General features: G+C 47.8%; 1 protein-coding gene across 1 annotated transcript in view; it reads right to left on the reverse strand.

Moving 5' to 3' along the window:
• The window catches only part of LOC115605013 (interleukin-8-like), a 53,756-nt gene extending 39,916 nt beyond the window's left edge, over positions 1 to 13,840 (reverse strand). The window contains exons 1-2 of the mRNA XM_030478761.1: positions 13,739 to 13,840; positions 6,275 to 6,355 (exon numbers count right to left, since the gene is read on the reverse strand). The gene's annotated coding sequence lies outside the window, so the exon portion shown is untranslated. The remainder of the gene's footprint in view (positions 1 to 6,274; positions 6,356 to 13,738) is intronic.
• Positions 13,841 to 21,222: the final 7,382 nt, after the last annotated feature.

Below are 21,222 nucleotides of genomic sequence, written 5' to 3' on the forward strand. Positions count from 1 at the left end.
TTACAGCTGCCTAAACCCCTTTGCCTGCCATGCAGTTCTGCTGAAGCAATTCAGATCAATTTCCTTCCCACTGCTAAAACATATATAAAAGAGTGGCATAAAAACTCTTAAGGTTTTAGTGGTGTAAGGAAGGAGAAATTACTTTTTTTCTGTATCAGCAAACATTAAGTTTTATCTATACTCAGAATGATAAAAAAAAATGTGAAGCCATTTAGGAACACAGCTATGTAACTCAAATCGAAATGTGAAAGCAGGTTTTTAAAAAGCATTCTTTCTCCCAAGACAGCTTATTTCATACTGGGAAGTGTCTAAGACCAGGAACCCTGTGTTGTCAGGGGAAATTGCATTGTTGATGAAGGGGCTCACTGCTTGCATCCCACTAGAAGGCTACCCTGGAAAGCTGCACTGAGAGAAGCCATAGCGAAGAATGCAGATGCACAAGGAGTATTTTTCTGCTAGCACATCTACCTCACTTACTGGAAGCCCTCAAGCTAAAAGCTTGTCTGCGTGTTAGGGCATATGCTCCTTTAATTATAGTGCTACAACTGCCCTGTGGTGCAGTTGTGTTGTCCCTCGCCTTCTCACATGCAAACTGAAAAGATTTTGCAAGTCACTTTGACAGCAAAGCTGTGTCACTACCAAAAAGTAGAAAGGCTGAAGAAGTTGATTTAAAATACTGCTAGTATGACCTGAAGTCAACTAAAAGAGCTACCACCCCTTCTGCTGGCAGAGCTATTGACACTCTCAGCTACTCCTCGAGACCCAGAAGACTGGCACAGATTGGAAGGCCAAGGTACGAATGAGAACAAGCCTGGCAACGCTGTCTGCCAGCTGAGCCCCCAGGCAGTGACACAGCTGGAGCCATCTTCATGAGGCTCTAGGGACAGAGGGCAACTGTTACTGATATTCTTAATTATCCTGATCAGTGTGAATGTTGTTTAGGGGATGGATACCTGTGTTCTTTGGAAATACCCACCGTGGTCAGACTGTGTAAGTTAGGTCGGTAATTTCAGAATGTTTCTAATTCATTCTCAGAGAGATTTAAAATAAATAGATCATGTTATGAACATTTCTCTCCACAGATAATGCACACCCATGTAAATGTACCTGTTTATTATTTTTTAATGTAAAATTGTTAACCTTTATGAACATGAATTCCACTGAGTTTAGTTAATCTACCCCAACATACAACCTTGCCTCAAATTTACCACTACCGTTCGTGTTTCTTATTATTGCTGGGCCTCACTACAGAAAACTCCAGCATTTCATATTTAAGCTTACAAACAGCACCAAGTCACGTTGTTGACCTTAATAGTACAGGTAAGTTTTTCTCTGCATGGCAGGAAGTCTTTAAGGAGTTCAGCCACACTCCACAGCAAATTCCCTGCTGTGTTTAATGGTTTACTCCCACCCACACAAGCCAGTAACCACAGACAGCAAAATAAAAGATTCACATAACAGCTCAACCAAGATTTAAACTTAGAAAGCAGAACATGCTAATGTGACTTATGTTCCTAACTTGTACCTCAACAACCATCTTTATCCTTGACATTCATACTTTATCAGTTTGTAGCAGCAACAAAGTATCCTGGCATAAGTTTGGTTTTAGGGGTTTTTTTGCATCATCTCACAAATCTTTTTTCATACACAGGCAGTAGTTAAGTCAATAGCACTGTACAGTTCACATATTTCAACATCAGCTGTCTATTAAATGGCATCTAATAATAACATTGTAATATTGTAGGCTGCCATTGATTAGGAAATAATTTTTTAAGCTAAAAATGTGACGGTATGAATTCAGAACCACTGTTTTATTACCCTTTCTCTTCCACCTGCACCTACAACACTGAGGTGAGGATGAAGGTACAGTCCTAGAGCACAAAATCAGGTCCTATGAATAACAGCAATGTTTTCCAAAGAGCTGAGCATCCTCACTTCTTTCCAAAGCATCCATCACTTCTTTCCAAAGTCATAGGAATCATGTGAGAGGCAATATTCAGGCATGTCACTTCAAACCCTGGCTCAGGTGACAAAACCCCTTTAAAATTTAACAGGCCCTCTGCATTTTGAACCTACTTCAGAGATAAAATCAGGGCAAGATGAGCATCATGCTGAATGGCTAGAAGAACTACTTCATAGTTCATTCAAACCCAGCCTTTCCTCAATCCAAGTGCAGGACATCTGACAGACATTGGTGTAGGAGGATATACAAGCAGAGCATTTTAGGACTACCCCTCTCACAGCGTCTGTGCTAGATGAAAACACTTCAGCAGTAAAAAGGAAGAACCTGCTTCCTTGGCATATTAATATCTGAACATTATTGCACAGAAACATAATCAGAGGACTTTTTCTAATGTTCACGGGGTCAGTTCCCTTTCTGTCCCATTTGCCTTCTACAAAGCAGACTGATGCACTAAACCAGATGTAGCTATCAGGCCAACTGCACACACCCTGGATTAAGCAGACATAATAAACCAGAACAGGCCCCATTACTTTACCAGAACAGAGCCAGCTGCATCGTTACTAAATCCACTGAATCCTGATGTGTTCATGTATGGTGTTATGTGGTTATGACAAATACAGCAATACAAAAACAATGATGACATAAAATATATGCTCCTATTCTTTGTGTATCCTGCTATTTACTTATTTCTCATTTGGTTTGCCTTTGAGCAGTTTTCTTGAAAGTATGTTTGGGGTGTGATACAGATAGATTTACTATAATAGGGGCTCCGCAGGGCATACCAGAGGTATGAATATACTCTTGGTTTATTTTGTAAGGGGCAGAAAGGCCTAAAATCCAGCGCTTGAGGTTAGAGTGACAAGTAAGGCTCTCCTGGGAAAGCACGACACTCGTAAGAGACTGGAAAAGTGCTTGCATCCTATTTAGAGAAATGCTACATGAAGATATTTATACTGAAAAGCCACTATACCCAGTGACCCACTTTTAACCTCCCGTGTGCTAATGCCTCAGAATTCCACAGACATAGTCAGCTGCCTGACTGCAGCAAACAGGCTGGAAACCAAAGGAAGGGGGTTAATCACATAACTTGTAGCTAGGTCATAGTAAAGGATGTTGTAAATGTTAGGAGCTTACAAGAATCTCCTATGGATAATGTGCAGACACATGCAAAAAGTTCCATGACTGTTGCAGGGCTCAGGCAGTCCATGAAACACAAATGATTGTCAGCACAGAAGCAATTCTGGGAAACTGCTGCCACACGCCCAGTCTGTTTCTGTCTTCTTTCTGAGAAATAAGCTTAAGACAGGACAGGAACCTGGGCTAGATGGAGCTTCACTCTCACCCAGAGTGGCTGTTCTTATGGAAGTCACATGCACTTACTCTGCAGTCTACCACTGTTAGGAGAAGTTGGATTTATGCCTTACTTATCTCTCTTGTGGAAAGACACGCATGGACAGGTGGTGCCTTACTGCATTGCAACAACAAAGCACTCAGCATTTTGATGAACTAGGTCAGGGTGAACTAAGGTGTATGAAAGCTGTCTCCTTCACCAGCACTAGGGAACTGCTGTAGGTAAGCAACTTCTGTTCCCAATCTTGGCAGTCCCAAAACATACCCATGGATAAAGAGTACAAAACATGTTCTTCCCTTTGTCTCCCACCATTTCCTTCCTGCCTGAAGTTACTTCTGTCTCCACAACCCTGAGAAAGTCCTGCCTGCCCTGGCCACCACTCGACAGACTGCAGTGTAGCTGCACACACAACAGTTTTCCTCCAGAGGGTGGTGTCTATCAGAAACCACCGTCAGCACATTGCTCTGTTGCAACATCTCTCTCTTGGGATAGCATAGATTCCAAAAAGGGCTACATCCAGCTTCACTTGACGAGAGCAGCAGATAATCTGCAAAATCCCCAGGCTCCAAGGCAGAATTCTCATTTGCACTGCCTGGTGCACACCAAAGACTGACACTAAAAGAGTGACAACCAGTCTCTCTCAAGAGCCAAACAAGAAAAGGTACCTCCTGGAATAGATTTTATATGTTATTTATATGTTATATGTTTATATGTTTATACGTTTATATGCTATTTATTATGTCACTTATATGTTATTTACATGCTATTTTTGAAAACTGTAGATCAGTGAAAACTGCTACAATTCTTCCCTCCTGCTCTATGCCATATGTTTTTCTTCAGATACAAGCAAATCTACTGAAACAGCAGTGGAAATACCTTCTTGCACAACTCTGGATTTTTGCCTCCCACCCCATTTTCAGAATGGAAGTACACTGCCCAACAAGAAATGCTAGTAAAACAAGGCACATCAAAAGCCTCTCTTTGTTTTAAAGTCCTCATGGGACTGACTTTTTGTCATCAGCCCTTTGAAATTCACAAATCCTAAGCATGAATAAAGTTAAACTTGACAGTCCCCTAAGAGCTTCAGATAAACCCCTATAGACAGTCCAATGTACACAGTCACATTAAGCCTATTGCTGCAACTTAAAACTGGATTTAACCCTTGCAACTATTTTTCTTGGGGTCAAAAGTGGAACAGGAAAGAAGGTTTCCTTGTAAAGTTCCAGCTTTGAATGATAAGCATAATAGCCTTTGTGCTATACTGTACATAAACTTGATGAACTGAAAACATATATAAGATATTTAGAGGAATGGCTAGGAAATTTCTTTGTCTCCCCAGCTGCAGACTGTGGAAGCAGAATGCTTTCATGGAGAGATTAGAAATTGCTTACTCTGCAAGGGTGCTCAGAGATGATGAGCACCACCATCTGAATAACATGTCAGTTGTTTGCAATAACCTTCGTGGGAAGCCAGGAAAATGTCTTGAAAAGTATACTCCCCTTAGCACTAAAAAAGAGGAACACCTACTTCAGCAAAGACATAGCATCTTTCTTGGCTGGATACAAGTCCACTATCTCTTCCATGGAGAAAGCACACTCAGAAACTCCTTTGCTAAGCTAGCAAGAACTATTATAGCAGTTGGGGCTTTTTTTGCCAGTACTATTTGCCAGCTACTGAATAAAGTAGCTAATCACACTGTCAGTGAAGGTGCTGTATTTCAAGGGTTTTCCACAGTCATGCTAAATAAAAAGCAGGTTCTTATACCCTGTGCAGAAATGGCTTTGCAAAGAAAAGAAATAGCATACATGTTTTTGATGTGAAACATTTGGTATCATAAACGAAGCTCACCTACTGACTTAAGAGAATTATCCTAAAGATAAATTTGTCCTTATCATTCCCAACTTGATTGTCAGCACGAATCTGACTTCTCACCTCAGCCAAGAATCTCCTTCCTACTCTTAGCTGCTAGTAGCATAGCTTCACTTCTGATACCCACACCAAATACATGATCTCAGTTAAGATGCCATACTTGCTACACTGATGCTTCTTTTCAGTGGATCACTGACATCTCCAATATCTATTTTTAGGATGTCTTGCATATATACTTCCTTTATTTTTATGATATTAGTGACCTTCCTATAAAGTGCTGATTTCCTGTCAGTTTTCAGAACAACATTGCTCTGAAATATCCACACAATCAATATAATACACCGCATAGCAATTATTTTTATTTCAACAAGCTTGCTAGTCCTCTCTTCCTCATTCAATATTACCTTTAAATTCCATCTATAGTTAAATCCAAATTAAAGTCGCAAAGCATCCAGTTTGCCCAGCAAATAGAATTATGTTAACAAAGCAAAAACTATAGGGAAAGCAAAGAAATTCAGATCCAGAGAAATGCATTGAACATGAGCTTGCTTTTAAAAGGCCTATTTTATTTGTCAAACTGTGTTCACGTAACATACCAGATTTTTCCAAATCTTACTTGCACTTTTATTTTGACCAGCATCTTCTGCTTTCCAGGAACACTGCATTCCACATTGTAAGGGTATTAAACCACATTTTTACTACTACACCATCATGAAAAATGGACCCTTTTTCTTTCTACACTTGAAACAAACTAGAACATTTTGAGACATTTCTTTATAAATTTTCACCCATGACCTCCTCTCCAAGAGACAAGATCAACTACACATTTTCATAGATTCATTTAAGATTTCATAGATTCAGACAGCTACCAGCACACAGGCTCTCCAACAGCGCTACACCCAAATGCTTAGACCCCTGGTATCCTCATCAGCACATAAAGATGCCTTCCAAAAAGAAGAGTGCTCAGAGCAACCTAACACAAACCTACCTCTGTCTTTCCCCAGACCCAGCCCACCATGGCATTTGTAGCTTTTCCCAGGTACTTTTCAGCCCTTTACAGCCCTGCTCATAACGTTCAATCAGCTGCTCACCTCAGGATGCCAACATGCAACCATTCGCTCTGAAGGAAACACATCTTCAGCCCCCAAAATGAAATCTTCAGTAGGAACCATCTGTCCTCGCATGAAAGAAAAAACACAGAACAAAAAGTCAGTGGTGGAAAGGTAGAGAATTTGAACTCCTGATTGGACAGAAACTTTGTGCCATGAAAAAAGGAAACCAGATATGAAGACATGGGACCGTTGCACCAGTGGCACATTATTGCTGCTATGTCTCTAATTCCCTGCAAGGAAGGATGGTGAAATTTTGAAGATAGGGAATAGCAACTCTAATACATAGATGACAGCTATTTTGGAGTCTACATAATTTTCAGGAGAATTTGGGACAGTACACGTTTTCAATAAAGAAAATGCCACAAGCTTATACTGTCATATAGATAACAATAACAGCACATCTTTATGCGTCTTTAACATGAAAACCATATTGAAAATTGTGACCTGACTTTATATAATTTCCAGGGTTTTTTTAGTTATGTGAATGAACTGGAAAGAAGTTACTTGCTGGGATTGCCTGCAAATGAGTGTTTCACCAACGGTTTTACTGAGCAGATCTTTCAAAAGCAAAGCCACATGAAGAATGGTTTGGGAAGTGACAAGAATCAAGATTACTAGTATGGGTTTGCTGGAAACTTCAATGTGGATTTACTTTCACTCAACCCTATAAAGACTGACATCTGCTGCTGGCTTCAGTAGCGCTGCTAAATGTACCTGCCTATCAAAGTAACGGCAACATAAGGTGCTGGGCTTATATTTTGCTGATGTATGTTATCAGAAAAATAATTTTTTTTTTTTTAATAGCATAAGCTTTAACTTAAGATTATCAGACATGTATTGTGTGATTAAACTACATGCTAGAAGTCTTGGCGATGTTTAGAATTATTAACGATTATTTTAGAATAACCTAAAAGAGAATATAAACGCAGTTAAGATACGTCAATCAAGCTTAAGAGAAGCTGAAAAACCATGTTTCCTGCCATTTTACTCACAGCGAGGTGCTCAAGCACCAACTAGGTACATCATTTTTCTCCTGCAGAGTTCTGTAACGAGTCACAGTGTTCCAAAAGCATTGTGGTAGAGCAAATGTACCTGACTATTACAAATTATCTGATCGAAACTTGACTGGGAAGTGACACGGTTTGAATGGAATCTGCTTAAACTGACAGCACATTTTACATCCCTTGCAATACCAATGGACTACTTGGTCTGTTTGACTAATAATGAAAAACAACAGAAAAGCAGAAATATTACATCGTTAGGCAAATATAATACAGAATTCGGCATGTGTTACTATTTAGGAATAGCTGTTACTATTAAAACCAGAAATAGTCATTACTGTCTACCAATGATTTTGTAATAACACGAAGTGCTGTTTCATTTAAAAACAAATCTAAACAATTTTCTTGTTTCTCCATGAAAACATGCATTTAAAGGATCCAATAATAGTTGTGAAAGGCATTATAAATGTTTATCACTGGGGCTAATGATTCCTATTTTATTTACTTTTTAAAACTAATACCAGAACCTTTGCTCCAAATTCCATCCCACACCAAATGCTAGAATTTTCCTTTTCACATAAAAAGGTACTTTCTATAGTTCCCACTGTAAGGTTCTTTAGGGCGTAACAGTAAGACAAGGTGCAGAGAAAAGGAAAGCCTTGATTTATTTTAATTGTGCTAGAGAAAGCTGAGGAAAAAACACATTCACTATTTAGGACCTCTGTAGCAATACAGTGTGCTGTCACGTAACCTGCACCAGTGCTTCCAGTGCTGTGCTCACTTCAGAAGTCTTTTCGGAGTCAGACCATGCCAGACAATAAGTGTTAGTGATTAATCAAAAAGGCATCTATCCATCTAGCATTCTGAAATCACTGATTTACTGCCTTTACATCTGTAAAAAGGGATGCCAAAATAACTAAGATTAAAAGCTCTTATTAAAACAAACTTGGCTGGGTATTTATTTCTCCAGCTTGTGCCTTAAAACTGTGTATTTGAGCCAAGATTTTTCTCAACATACAGCCTGAGGACTCCTAATAGCAGCACTGAAAAGCATAGGAATAGATTTTTTAAAAGACTGCCTGTGCTTTGATGTCTGTATTTCTCTCCAAGATCCTAAATATTAATTTACATCTTGAATCTACATCTCTTCCATTTCCTACAGAACAACTTCATACATGTTTTCCATTTCTATTTCAGCTGACAGCTGAACAGTCGAACTTGTGCTCCTGTTTGTTTCCCTGCCACCATCACCTGCGAGCAGGCCCTAAGGGAAAATAAGAGATGAAAATAAGTGAGGTGACAGGAGGCTCTTATTTTACGTTTCAGAATAACGACTACACAGCGATAGGTGTAGTTTGGGCCATCACTGGCGATCGCCACGACATTTAAAGCTGCCTCGGCTACCTAAGCAGCGCGGTTCCGTGCGACAGTAGGAAGGGATGAGGGATGAGTGCCTCCCGGTGGCTGGCTTCCCACATGGCCCCACAAGCCAGGGAGCGCCAATGCTTCCCTTCCAGATAACCCCAGCATAGTCACAGACTATAAACACAAAGTAAAAGCACAGTCCGGATTACTGATGCGCATTTTAAGTCAGTAAGTATTTTCTTACAATGCCTCACAAGGGTAACAAGGTTTGGGGTTTTTTAAATTCTTTTTTTCTCAAACTATTATTTTTTATTTCGTAAACTGTGATTCATTTTTTCCTTAAACGAAGACCGCATAATACAAGGCGGTTTAGCTCTCTTCTCAACCTCTTTGTGTGATGTACACCTTCCAGCAGCTGGTAAGGCAAAAACAGAGCAGAAAAAAAAAAGGGAGAAGTGGACAGAAAGGCAGAATATTCTCTCAGCATATAAAAAAGAAATTATTCATACAATTTTTTGTAAAGCAACATTTCCTGATACAGGTTTTCACATGATGAGAGAATATTTCTCAGCAAACCAGCATGTTTGACTTCCTCTTCACACACAAATAATTATTGAGAATTTTAAGATGATGGGATTGGTAATGCCCAAGACAGTATTTTATAACTATAGTCCTTTATGACATACACATACAAATACTCCAAGTATAGGAGATTCTGAAACAACCTTTAAGAGCATCCATCACAGCTGTCAGCACCTAACTCTGCTTTAACTGTTTGCAAACCAAATTGCCTATTTTCAGCTTTGCACCTTGGACCAATTTCATCAGTGCATTTTTGTGCATCATATGCATACTGTTATTTATTACTGTAATATTTTGATAAGATCTCTATACAATTTTTTTCAGCAGATCTTGAGCAAAAGTAATGTGGTCACATTTTTTAGGTTATGCTCTGCGAACTGTTAATTATATGGTTATTTCAGCAGAGGTGAGCTTCCAGATTATTGGAGTTTTTTTCAGGAACGATCTGAAAAGGCAGTATATTACTTTGTTGTGAATGACTGCTGTTGGTAGCATTTCTTTATACATGCATTACTATATGTAGCTTCAAGGCCAAACCTGAGGTTGTCAGTATGGTGCAACTGGATTGGTATGCAAGTTAATTTAAAATGTTGTGGTGTCTTGCTTTTTTTAAAAGTTGTGATATATCAAATTCCAATCTCTAAATGGGATCTAAACACCTAAGCAGTTAACTCAGGTCAAGAAAAAAGTTGCATCCTCATATCACTGAAACACTATTTTTATTTGTCTGTAAGGGTCAGTATGAACAGCAGGAATCCAATTGGTACAGAAGATAATGAGTAACTTTTTTTGTTGTGTTCAGCGTCACTGTAAGAATATGTCATTTGTCAAACATTTTGTAACTAACTGATGTACTCTGGAACTAAAGCAATTCTTCAAGTCACAGTTTGCACAGCAAATTTTCTCAAAGACATTTGTAATACAACTGCCTTTTCCTAGCATGCTAATTTGGTAGAAAAAATCTGTGGTGGATGTTCTGTCTGTGGAAAATTTTAACAACAGCAATTCCAGGTTCTGTAGTCAAATAAACAAACCTTGCATAGAAGAAATGAGTGGACAACCTCCTTCATCCTAGAGAAAAAGAAACTCTTGACAGAATTATCTTCTCTGTAATACCAATTTTTAGGACTACTGATTTGTTTTCATTTCCCACCATGTTTTCTGTTATCCTCTTCTACTTTTCTTTAATACCTTGACTGTTCTTTGTGATATACATATATATACACACACATACCTACTTCAAGTAATATAAATACTTTTTTAGGATTACTTGTAATTCCTTTTCCCAGCACTCATCAAGTGTCAGTCTGTCAATATTTGAACATCTTTTTCTATGGAACTATCAATTTAACAGTCCTTAAAAAAAAAAAAAAAAAAAAATCCTTCAAAGTGGGGAGATTTTATATAATTGAGCTTAAATATTAAGTTTACATTCATAATCTTCAGTTCTTTAGAAACTGGATAGGATCAATTAGCATTTGAAGATCTTTGCCCTATCTTGCACCACTACTATCTGTGTGCGACCATAAATTTTCATGCAGCTTCCTATTTCCTCACATGTTCATTTTTATCCAAAAAGGATAGTAAAAAGAAATAAATATGGGAGTAACGGACTGTATCCAGAGACACAATAGTTAATGGTCCGTGATGGCCCATCCCGAGTCTTTCTTGCCTTGAAAGTGTACATCCCAAGCATTTCTGCCTTGTAACTGTAACTTGGTAACCAAGAAGGAGCAGAGAGCTGTGCTGAATTCATCATTTTCATCAGAAGGGGATGTTGTAACCAGCTACCATAGTCAACTGCTGCCCACCAAAGGCAGCCAAGGACATTTAGAGGTGACGAAGATGCTGGACTGGGATGAAGATAGCGATAAAAAGGAGGGAAGGGGAGGAAGTAACCGGAAGTTGCCGACCCCTAAAAGACCCTTTGTGCTTTAGAACACAAACTCAAACTAGTGCCAAATAGGTCACTAGGCCGCTCCTCTTGGCACAAGCTGGCCCCCTGAGCCAAGACGAGTCAGCACCTTTTAACTAATAAAAGCCCAGGACCTCACCCCCCTCCCTGCGTCACCCTGCATCACCCTGCAGCCCTGGGTGTCACCCAGTGAGGGAAGAGTGGGAAGGGGGTCCCAAGAGGGGATTGTGGGAGTTCAGCCCCAAGGTGGCTGGGGACAGAGCTGGGGACAGTGCGGGGAACCCTGGCTCTGCCCTTGCTGCTGCAATTCTGTCCATAAGCCTGCTCCCCTTTGCCACCTCTTTCCAGGAGTGGCCAGTCTGCCCCCACCAAGCCCCCAGCTTCAGACATGGACACCCCACATGGGGTGAGCTCAGCGCTGGGGCTCAAGGAACCAGGGACACAACGTGGAGCCCCTGGCAGAAGGAGGAAGCGCTCCAGAAGGACAATGGAGTGGAGCCCCTACCACTCAGCCCAGCAGCCCACAGAGAAGGCCTGGAGCCAGTATCACCCAGTCCAAAACCCCATGGAGAAAGTCTTGGCCTGCTCCCACCCAGGCCACCATCCCATGGAAGGAGGCTGGAGCTGCTGGCACCCAGACCACCAGTCCACGGATGCAGCCCAGAGAAAAGGTTGCCTGGGCAGACCTCCAGGGAGCAGGGACTCAACCACTAGCCCTCAAGCTTCAGCACCATTTCCAGGGTCATGGACCAGCTGCAAGAGCTGTACAAGTTGTTGCAATCCTCAAGCTCCAGCAGTTCCTCCAGCTCCTCCATGGAGGATTCCCGCTCCTAGCTTTTCTCTGGGGACCGCAGTGCCCCATGCCGGGGCAGCTGGCTGAGGGAGTGTGTCTGTCTGCAGCTGGACCGCAAGGAGCTGGAGCTTTTCTGGCAGCAGCTGGACGAGCACTGGAAAAGCAGCCTAGAGCAGCGCAAGGAGAAGGCAGCGCCAATGGAGATTGACAGTGCAGCTGGGATTAAGAAGTGCGTGTGATGGGGACAGCGATGGCTTCAGGGGCAGTGCTTGCCCCGTTCCCACTTTGTGCTTGCCAGCACCCCCAGTTCCCATGGTGCTCTGGGTGCCCATGGCAGTAGTTCCCACTGATGGTGGTGGTTTTTGGAGCCAACATCCAACTGCTCTCCCTCAACCTACCCCCATTCTTCTGTAACCAGCCAGCGGGTTGGGACCTTGCTGGGGGATAAACCAGGTTCAAAACCCGGTTTCCCAGCTCACCCAGCCCTTTTCTCCCCTGCCCAGGCAGCCGTCGGGCGATTTCTGGTGCCTGTCCTGTGACCGGCCACTCAACATGAGGGTGCCTGGCTCATAAGTAGCACCCGTCACCAGAGCGTCAGGGGGCTGCATGGGTGGGACGGGGGGAGATGGGTGCTGACAGTGCCGCAGGACAGGCACAGGGCTCAGGGAGTCTGTCTGGGGGGGTCACCCCTGCAACGCCCTGCCCATCAGTGAGGGGACGGGGACCCCTCCCTGAGGGCAGCGGGCAGGGGGATGCCATGGGGTACAAGCCCATGGATTTTGGGGTGCTGCCCTGAGCCGGGGTGGATCGTTTGTCCCCTGTCACCCACCGGTGGCTCTTGGCTTCTGCAGGCCCATCGTGCCCATCCCAACCCTGCCGCCACTGACCCTCCACGGCACTGAGAACACCCATCGTGCCCTCAAAACAGGAAAGCAAGAGGTATGGGACACGGGACCCACCCCATCCCCGGGGCGCAGGGTGGCCCTGCCCTGGCCCGGGAGAGCTCTTCGCTGAGTGGGGATAGAGGGCTCTGGAAGTGCCTGGGCAGGGCTCCCACAGACACCCGTCCCCCACCCTGGCATAGCACAGTGCTGGGTGCTGAGTATCCCCATGCCCCATCCTGCAGGGTGCGGGTGGCCGACTGCTGGTACCCCAGCGTGCCGCGGCAGTGTGGGGGCCAGAACCCTGTCTTCCAGCCTGTACCACCCAGCACCCCACGGCTGATCAAGCCTGACCAAAGGAGCACCCAAAGACGCTCAAGCCCTCCACTGTGCTTCCCCAGCAAGGTAGGGATCCAGTGGGGCGACTGAGGCTGCGAGTGTGATGCTGAGCATCCGGGATGAGGGCATCTGTGCCTCAGTTTCCCCAGGAGAGCTGGGTGTGGAGGGTTGCTTGGGGATGCTGAATTCTGCCCTGTGCTTTAGCCAGCTCCCTCTCTTCTTCCCAGCAGGATGACAATGAGACGTCCTTGCCCCTGCTGGGCAAGGACGAGGACAGACTCCCAGGGACAGGCAGCAGACTGTGCTCAGGTCAGCCTCAACACTGAAGCAACGACTCATTCAACGCCCGCCACCACCACCACCGCCCGAGGAGGTCGGCACGCGCTGCGCCCGGGGCTTCTCCCTTTTCTCGCCCAGCTCCGACCGCAGCGCCCGCCCTGGTTTCCCTATTGGCCACGTGCTCCAGGGTTACAGCCTCCCCGACGCGCCTCAGCCACCCGCGCGAGGCCCGCCCCTGGTAACAGAGCGCGTGACTCTGCTTGAGAGCTGCTCCCGTCGCCCGCCAACCTGCTCTGGCGTTACGGCTTCCGGGCGCGGTCACCGCTAACCCAGCTCTGCCCGAGTTTTCCCGCCTCAACCGCCATCTTGTGGCCAGCTGCAAAACCAATGCCTGAATACTTCTGATAATCCTCCCCTTCTGGTTAAATATTTGCCCTTTGCGGAAATTTTAAGGCACTGTCCTGTATGACGCTTCCAATCTGGATAACGTTTTTTGCAATCTTGTTCTTGAAAGAGATTATTGCTAACTTCTTGTTCTTCAAGAAGCAGCTTATGGTCACATGGTGGTGGGTTTAGAGGCATTTGCTCAGAGATCCCTGTTTCAATTAGTCTCTGCATTAACCCTCTTACACGTGGAGTTGTACGACATCCAACAGCTGTTAAGACTCCTACTGCTACAATTAGAGATGCAAAATTAGATACCACCATTCCCTTCCATTTTCCAAACCAAGAGCCCAGCTATCCAATGAGGGAATCCCTGAATTTTCTGCTAATGCTTCTGCTAAGGTAGTAAGGCCTTGTAAGGCTCTGGTTATGGTTCCATCTGGTGCTGTATTATTTGGAATAAATGTGCAACACCTATTCCCTAGCGTTATGCAAGTGTAAGCAAAAGACTCCGATGATGAATTGCTTCTGTGACACAACAAGTGGCTCCAACAGCAGTGGATGCCAGCCAGCTGCCTTGTGAAATACCCTCTGGGTTTGAGACGGTTGCATGTGGGCAGCAAGAAAGGGTGATGTGCTCCTGAGGCAGAAAAGCTCTCTTTTAATAGTCAACATATAGCATGTATCTTCAGGGTTAGCCAGTGCCCTGATGCAGAGACTGGCTGCTCAATAACGTGCACGCTCGAGAGCAAACAAAGCTTTCTCAAAAGCAGTTTTCGATGTAGTGGTTTTAGAAGCCCTTGCTAGCGATCTCTTCTTGCTTTGACTGGGATCTAATCCTGTCGAGGTAGGAGATAACAAACCTTAGACAGAAAGCAAGTCTCTCTTTGAGAGTTGAGGCGAGCCTTTGAGAACACAGGTTCCCTAGCAGCAAAAAGCATTAACGTATCTTTGTGGAGATAAAGAAACTTTCAGAAACCTAAAGTAGAGTAATGGTGAAGAAGCACCGTGATAACAAGGTTGCTATTCCTTTCGCAGAGCCTTTGTTAGCCCCTGCAACCCTACCATCGCTAGGTAGTGACATGGTTTTGTGGTGGACTTGGCCGTCCTAGGGTAATGATCTTTTCCAACCTAGTTGATTCTGTGATTCTCTCGCTAGCGTGCTCCATAACCTCACGGCCTAACTCCCAGACTACCTTCAAACCTCTGGAGAAAAGCACAATGAGCCATGCAAATGCTCCTGCAAGTAACAAGTCCTGAGATGAGTTTAGTACTGGTGGTTCTGAAAAGGCAAAGTGAAGTTTAGTTCGTTGAATCACAGAACTAGGTTGGAAAAGACCAATTTATGCTCTGCCAAACTGGGGTTCTGCTTTCCTGCAGGTAGTAGCACCAGCACCCGAGATACTGCGGTTTAGCTCCAGTTTCTCACCTAAGTACACTTGCACTATTGGCTGCTCTTATGGTAGCCAAGTCTAGCAGTCCCCAAGGACTGTTCTTTCTCCTCCTTCATGCCTCTGCTCTGCCTGGGGTAGGCATGTACATGATACCAGAAGCGGCCCCTGCTCGCGGCGGGCGCGAGCTACCGCAGAGCTGAGGTGACCGTTACACAGCGGCCGTTCTGTGCTCCTGCCCTGGCTCCGCACTGGCGGTTCCTGTGCGACGCCCGCAGCGCTGACTGGACGGCGCGAGTCTCGCCGGCCGCCGCCAGGGGGCGCCGCCGCTGAGTACGGGCCGGGCCGCGCCGGGCCCCGCGGAGCGGGGCACCGCGGCGGCAGCGGGCTGGGGCGGTGGCACCGCGGCGGGAGCGGGCCCCAGGTATCTCCGGCTTGTGAACTACAAAGCCATTTGGGTCGAAGGCATTTACAGCCACCCCTAATCCACCCGCCCAGGGCATGGAGCGGTCAGGATTGCAGCCTTGCACTCCCTAGCGCCAACCTAAGCAGCACGCAGGGCTCTTGTTCCCAAGAGGCAGGTACCTGGCATCACGCAGAGCCCCACGCAGGCGGTGTGACGCCACCAAGTCAGTGGGCGCACTCCCAGCCTCCCCTCGGAGCAGCAGGACCAGCACCCTACCTCACCCCCACACACAAACTGCTGCTGACAAAGCACCTGCAGTTTTACCTCAGCTCCCAGATACAGCAGGGAGGGAGAAACAGCCCAACCCAGGTTAAGAGCAGCCCCCACCCCAGTGAGACAAGAGACCCCCACTTACAGGTGCCAGAGCTCCACAGCAGCCCCTTCTTCAGTGCAGCAAGGAGGAAGGACACAGCCCCAAGTGCAGCAGAGAGGGAAGAGAGGCACCCTGCAGCTCCTGCCTGATGCAGGGAAGAGGGAGAGGAGGAAGGTGGGACTGGGCAGGACAGCCCAAAGCCCAGCTCCCAAGCCCTGGGGTTACAGGGCTGTCTCCTGCAGCCACCAGCATCATGCAGTGGAGAGGGATAACGGGGTGCACATCTGGGCTGGGTTTCTCACATGTGCTCCACTGTAGACCCTCCCACTTCTGCTTTTTAAGGCATCCCTTAGCCTTAGGAAGCCTGTTCACAGGGTCAGGGGCTAAGTTACCAGCCCCCTGCCATACCCCCAGCCATTAGTGCTGGGGTACAACCCTCCAGAGCCATCCCCAACATACCAAGCTCTCCCCAGCACAGCATGCAGCTCTAAGGCTCTCATCCTGAATGCTGAGCTACAGCACTTAGAGCAAGCCTCTCTGAAGAGAGGGCAAGGGGAGCTTCTGAGCCAGCAGCAGGAACCGGGGGGGAAGAACAGTCTGTGTGACCGAGGTTAAACTAGGTGGCCTTTGTATCTGGGATGACAGCTTTTGCCTTTCCTGTTCCTGCCTCCCCAAAATCCAGACCTCCTAGCAGAGCTGGTAATAGTCATCCCACCATTATCACTGCAAGCCTTCTCCCTCCCTCCTCATATAGGTTAAGGATAGAGGAAAGGAATCCTAGGAATGACAGCAAGTGCTCCAGACCTTCCTTACATCTCCACATCCAGAGCAAGAACAGAAGCTCCAGGGCTCCAACCTGAACTGGAAAAAGTGTCCTTACTCTCAGGTGGTCCCCCATGGTCCCCCTCCATAGTGCAGGTCACCAGGAGAGCCCCTTTAACCTTAAAGAGATAAGAAGTAGCTTGCCAGAGATCAGGATAACAAGAAGCTCTACCATTACACCATGAGCAGACTGAGCATTTCTAGGTGTAATCAATAGGGCAAAAGTTAACAAGCATGCCTTAAAAAGAACATGCTCCAGCCTTCTTTTATCAGTCAGCAGAAGCAAAAATCCCATGAAGTCACATACTGGTACCAGCTCAGGCAATGCAGGCAAGTGACAATGAAACTGGAAGACAGACAAACCTAAGCCCAAGGAGAGCAGGAAACCATAGACTTCCCCTCCACACGCAAAACCCCACAGTACCTAAACAGGAGTCAAAGGCAGCCCAGTAGCACTACTGCAGTAAAGACAGAAAATAAATACAGCCATAAAATAGAAAAATAAAAAAACTACAACACCACTCTCAGAGCAGCAAAAAGCAGCCCCTGATCTGAGCTTAAATACAGAGCTGGGCCAATGGGGAAGGGTGTGCAGCTGGGGAGGCTCTAGGTGAGGCCATCGGGGTGATGGGGACCTGCTGGGCATCCTGAGAACCTCGGTCAGCTGCGGCTGAAACCGAGCAGCTCTGACATCTCCACTGCCACCTCCAGGGCTGCCTTCCCAGCCAGGCTCTGGGCATCCTTCAGAGCGAAGGGGGAGCAGAAACAGCATCTCAAAGTGTCCTCTCGGGAGCGACACACAGGCACACAGGGCAAGTGGTGAGAAGCGTCTGTGAGGTGCCAAGAGTCACCTTACAAACAGTGGTCATTGGGATCTGTGGCATCAAATCTGACTTATGTGGGGAGTTCACTCCTTTGTTTTCTTATTAGAACAGGCAAATGATGGGCACAGACTATGAACTGAACTTTTACTACTTGATTTGCCTACTGCCCTTCACATCAATCCACAACAGCTGAAATCAGAAAGACCTATTTAAAATAATACCTGTGGGAACAAGGGAGAAACATCTCCAGCTTTCCCAGAACCCAGAGCCATTCCAAAGCACATCAAGGGCAGTACCAGGCTGTCATGGCTTGTGGCCAGCATCACGGGTGGCTGTAAGAAGCCAGGAGGTCCCTGTGGGTTCTGTACAGGGACAGGAGCATCGATCTCACGCTTGGATCAGGCATTTACATTTTGGTACATGCCTCGGGGACTTCTGACAGTCCAGTCTGGCCTGAGGAAGAAAAGGAATAATTTGGAAAGCAAAACACCTCCTTCAAAAGTTGCCTTTTTCTGCTGGGAAAGAATGGAAATGTCCCTGTTGAGCTGGAAGTGCTGTTTGTGTGTGATGTGCTGCTGCTGTGGGTACAGAGCCTGCAGCCAGCAGAGCAGGATGCAGATTTGTGTCCCGGCTGAGTTGCTTTGTGGGTGCGATGGGGTGAATATTTGCTTTTCCCCCCTCAGAATGGCTCAGAAAGTGTTGATGCATTGCAGGGCTATCTTGTGGTCTGATTTCTTCTCCTAATTTGAAAGTCTTCTAGCGGTTAGAGGGGAATTTGCTGTGCAGGAGGTGAATTATGCTTGCAGTTATAGACTTGGTTTTGTTCTTGCAGGGCCTGTGGCATTACTGTCGCGTGGAACATTATTATAGACGCTTGTGCATCCTGCCTTAATTTCTCACTCTACTTCTCAAGATGCTTTACTGACTGACCATGGCTGAGAAAGGAATGACCATGTACAATGCTGAGGCAATGAAGAAGTGATGGGTTTTGTAAAACTGGAATTTAGCATTCCATGGAGCAAGGAATTCCTTCAAGCTCCCAGAGCTCGAGGAGAGGTAGAAGACTGCTCAGTGAACCACCATGATCAGCCCATGCACCAGCCCACCCCGCTCCCACAGCCCAACCCCACCCCAGCCCGGCCCCAGCTTTGACCTCAGAAACACCCGACAGGGGCTCATTCTGAGCCCAAAGGTGCAGGACTCAGGCTCTGGCCCAGCCCCGGGGCCGGGGCTCCGTTCTGCAGCCGGGAAATGCCCGGCTGGGTCCGTGCTGCAGAGCCCCGCCCCCGAGTCCTGAGCCCCAAACACCCTCCTGAGCCCCGAACCCCGGGAGCCCCGGCGGGGCCGGGCGGTGCTTGGGAACTGGCCGGGGGGACCCGCTGGCCGGGCCCTGCCCCGGGTGGCCGCGGGTGGCTCGGGCGAAGACGGGGGGCGCCGACCCTCCGGGCTTTATTCCCCCGTGCCCCGCCGCTCCTCCGTGCGCTCCCCGCCGGGCACCGCCACCGGCCACCCCGCTATGCCCCGACACCCGACGGGCCGCGGCCCCTTGTCCCGGCTCCCGCTCCCCGGTGCCGGCCCCGGGCCGAGCCCCTCCTCCCCGCGCCTCATTTGGGCCCCGCCGGGGGAACCCCGAGACCGCGCGCGGCGGCACCAGCGGGGAACGAACCAAAACCGGGCGGCTCAACCCTCCTCGGCCCCGCCCCTCGGCCCCGTGCCCGCCCCGCGCAGCCTCTCCCGCCGGCCCCGCCCGCGAGGGGTTCGCTGGGGGCGGGGCCGTGGCTGCGGGGAGCGCGCGCCGGTGCGGCGGGCCCGGGGTCGGGGCTGCGCGTCGCGGTGCCGCGGCGCCGCCGGTGTTCGCCGCTTCCCGGGCTCTGTGCGGGCACCGCGGCGGGGCCGGGCCGGGGCCGGGCCTCACAGCCTCTGCCCCGGCGCCGCGGATCTGCCCCTGGGGCCGGGCCCGGGATCGCAGCGGGGAGCGGGGCCCAGGTCCTGCGCTGCCCGCTCTTGCCTGCGGCCGCAGCCTGCGCCGGGCCGGGCCGGGCCTGCCCCACCGTCTCGCGGGGGCTGTGGCCGCCTGACGAGGGCGGCTTCGCGCAGAGCCCGAACCAGTGCGCGGGAGCGGCTCCAGGTTCCCGGGCGGGGCTGGGGCTCTGGCCCCTGGCCCCGAGCGCGGAGCCGAGTCTGTGCTCCCACCGCGGCCGCGGGAGCCCGGCTGCCGGCGCCAAGCGCAGCGCTGGGGCCCCGCGGCAGAGCCCCTAATGCGGCCGCACAACCCGGGTGTGAGCCCCCGGAGCACGGCGCTGGCCTCCGGGTCAGGCCCCACCCGGCAGAACCCAGACCCTGCTGTGGGCACTGAACCGCAGCTCTTGGTCTCTGTTCTCAGCTCCAGCACCCACGCACGGCGCCTGGTCTCTGTTTCAAGCCCCCATTAGGCTCTCCTTGGGAGCCCCGAAACGGGCTGCGGGACTGTGGTGCCAAGCGCCCAAAATGGAGCACTTGGTCTCAGTTTCTGAGCTTGTGATGGGCCACAACTCCAACAGCAGCCCCATGAGCTCGTTTTTTCAGCCCCCCCAAAACACAGCATTTAGTCTCATTGTGTGCCCCAAAGTGCAGGGCTTACTTAATCTCTGAGCCCTAAATCTGGTTTTGAGCCCTCCAAATGCAGCACACACTCTTCTTTTATGAGCCCCCAAACTGGCTGAATGAGCCCGAGTTCAAGCTCCCAAAGCAGCCTCTGTTTCTCAGCTAAAACACTGACCACATGAGCCTGGTTGTGAGCCCTCCAGAAGCAGCAATTAGTGTGTTTTCCTGAGCCCTGAACCTCACCCCCAAAACGCTGGACTTCATTAGCTTAGAGACTAAAACACAGGCCACATGAGCCCAGATCTGAGCCTCCCAAACGAAACACTTGGTCTCTTTTTATTGAGCCCCAAACCTGGCCCCCAAAACACAGGACTTTGTTTCTGAGCCCTAAATCTGGCCAAATGAGTCTTGCTTTGAGCCCCCAAAATGCAGCACTAAGTGTTGAGGTTTTTTTGTGTGAGCCCTAAAGCTGGCCAATGAGTCTGGTGTCAAGCCCCCAAACTCTGGACTTGGTCTTGAGTGATACCAGGACAGTAATTTTCTGTCCCAAAGCAAATTTGCGAGCTTCTTGGATGTTCGTGACGACTGCAGCTACTGCCCTGAGGCATCCTGGCCAGCCTTTGCTCACTTCATCCAACTGTTTTGAAAAAAAGGCTACTGCCCTTTTATAAGGTCCTAATCTCTGGGCTAGGACCCCTAGAGCTACTCCTTGCTTTTCATAGGAGTATAACCAAGAGGGCTTAGTCACGTCCCGAAGTCCCAAAGCCAGAGCTCCCATGAGTTCTATTTTTAAATGTTCAAACGTCTCTTTGGCTTGATCAGTCCATTCCAAAACAGAGGGTTTTCTTTTAGCAGTTTGTATAACGGTCTTACCATAATCATGGATCCAGAGTCGGCACCATCCAGTCATACCCAAGAATGTTCGAAGGTCCTTGGTTGTGGATGGCCTTGGCATTTGGCAAATGGCTTCTTTTCGGGCTGTTCCAAGT

This window comes from Strigops habroptila, chromosome 3 (assembly GCF_004027225.2).
Source record: "Strigops habroptila isolate Jane chromosome 3, bStrHab1.2.pri, whole genome shotgun sequence".
Classification (NCBI taxonomy): domain Eukaryota; kingdom Metazoa; phylum Chordata; class Aves; order Psittaciformes; family Psittacidae; genus Strigops; species Strigops habroptila.